Here is a 2,687-nt window from a genome sequence, read left to right on the forward strand (position 1 = left end):
GTAGCATTCAAGTTAAATTTCCTTCAAAATGGCTACCTACCTGTAAAAGCAGCCTCTCCTTTTTTCACTTTGTGCTTCCTTGCCTCTAGCCAGAAATATTTCCCACTGCTAACTGTCTTTTACATTTGCTTTAGAAGATTGTGTGATACAATACAAAGTTACTTCCTTGAATCAGAAGCAAAGTTACTATTTTATCATATTTAAAATATATATATTTTAACTCAATGTTTATTTTAGAATTCTGAGAAGCACTAAACAAACAAATTTGTGGGGAAAACCACTCCACACAATACCTCTAAATGTGACATCATTGTACACACAAGCAGAAATTAAGTTAGAGACCTAAATATCCAGTTGTCATGTTTCCTGTCAAAATAACATTTCATAATACATAAATCGCTCAAGCATGAACAGAGAAGTCAGGTGTAGCTGGTGGGGACTTCACAGCCATGACAAACAGGATGTAATAAAAAAGGGGCATTTTCACAGCCTGTCAAACTAACTATATACCTTTATCACTGTAATAATGTGGGTAACTTTGTAAATTTTAAAGCCTGAATGTCATACTTGTATCTAACAGGCATGAGGGAAACAAGAAATGCACACATTTTAAATGGGAAATTTCATGGAATGAGACCTCTTGGGAAATCAAAGTACAGACTGTTCTCTTTCCTACATAACTTGTACAGCATCAAATAAGAGTAAAAGATTTTCATGAATGGTAAAAGTATACAAGTTTGGTATATTTGAAGGTAATGTCATAGTATTCACATGGAAACTGAGAGAAATCACAAAAAACTTAGGATGGCAAGTAACTGGTCAAGATTTGAACCAAGTATCTCCCAAATACAGTGTACAGCATTATCAATGAAACAACCTGTTTGGGGTTGCAGTCATATGTGGGACAAAATGGCAAAATAAACATAACAGTGGGTGGACTTTTGTGGTGCCATGCTACCTGGTCATACCTATTGCACATTTCGGATGTCAAGTCTAAAGCATCAGTGTAACCATATTTCTGAGAGCTAATTTGTGAAATGTTAACTATGTAGAAACAAAAACAGTACGACAGTCAGGCTCTAAAAGATTGCACAGTTCTCAAAACTAATTAATCCTTTGTGGTAACTGTAAATTCCTATGTGCTATTTGGTGTGGAGGTTGATAGTCTTAATACCTTAATATACCGCCTTGAGCTGGCTTTCAAGGACATTTGTTTTATGGGTTCATGGATCCGTAATGCTATATATTTGTCTAAAAAATGATGACAGTATAAATAAAAGGCTCATTGTTATGAGCTCATAAGATTTATTACTATTACTCCATACTGACCTCTTTCAGACAAAAATAACTGGCTATGCCATTCCAGGGGTGTAAATTTGGAAGCTGGCCTCTGACCCCCAGATTTATAGATAAACTAAATTCTAGAAGCAAAATGTTGCTTAAATAACAGGTTATTGTATGCAGTGTAATTTAACAATGGTATAATAATTGCAATGGTTACATTACATAACACAAATTGAGAACAAACAAAATTATTAAGTTATAAATGCCTTTTCTTTGTCCAGGTTTTTCTAATAAACTGTACTAAAATAATGCTTATTTAATATGACACTTATGAATACATGACCAAACACTAATAATTAGCTCATGGTGTAAACAGTAAAAGTAAAGTAAAGTTTGTCCTGCTACGTGCCATATAGGCGCTTGGGGCGAGTGGAGGTATAGCCCCTCTTTCTTCACCTCGGCACTAGATGGGGGTGAGTGGTCAGCATCACGCCCCGGCCGGCTTTACCTCTGGGAAAGGACCCCGGTACCCATTGTAGAGGAGGCTGGGTGGGCCCCAGAGCCGGTCTGGACGCAGAGGCTAGAGGAAAAATCCTCTGCCCCCCGCCGGGGATCGAACCCCGGTCGTCCAGCCCGTAGCTAGTCACTATACTGACTGAGCTATCCCAGCTCATTGGTGTAAACAGTCCCTAGTGAAATTATAATAATAATAATAATTACAGAAAATAATTTTATTGTTGTTTCAAATGCTTCAATTATATCATCTACTTTCCATAACACTGAATAATAAGATCTTAAATGAGGTAGCAATGGGTGAATGATAAGCAGCTGTCACAGAACACATAATTAACTCCCACCTAACCTGTATCCCCTGCACATTACAGACTTAGTATTACACAAATCTTAACCTTGAAAACTCTCCCATACATAGTGGCAGTATAAAAAGACAAATTTGTCCCTGGTAATTATTAAGCACCATACCTTGAAGACATATGGGTAGTGTAAGTACAGCCCCACTCTTTCTTGACCTTGGCACTGGATGGAGATGAAAATGGTCCCCAGCACCCATAGGATTGGAGGCTGGAAGAACCCCAGAGCTGGTCTGGCTAAGGGAAAAATCGTTTGTATATGATATTAAAACCTGGTTGTCCAGTCTATCAGTCACTATACTGATTGAGCTACCCTGGCTGTGTAGTGATATTATAGGGATATAAACATACAGGAGATCACATATGGCCCAAGAAATGTGTTTTGGTTATCCCTGAGTGTCATTGAAAGAGAACAGTAAATCACTCATAGAGTACAATTTAATAAGAATAAATCTGTATATACAGTGGCAATGCACTTTACAGCCAGTAATAAAAGTTGCTTTAATTGTGATTCATCTATTAGCAAATCATGGG

The sequence above is a fragment of the Zootermopsis nevadensis genome, unplaced genomic scaffold, assembly GCF_977971745.1.
Source record: "Zootermopsis nevadensis isolate Lab colony 2312 unplaced genomic scaffold, Znev_1.0 Znev_ptg000027l, whole genome shotgun sequence".
Taxonomy (NCBI): Eukaryota; Metazoa; Arthropoda; class Insecta; order Blattodea; family Termopsidae; genus Zootermopsis; species Zootermopsis nevadensis.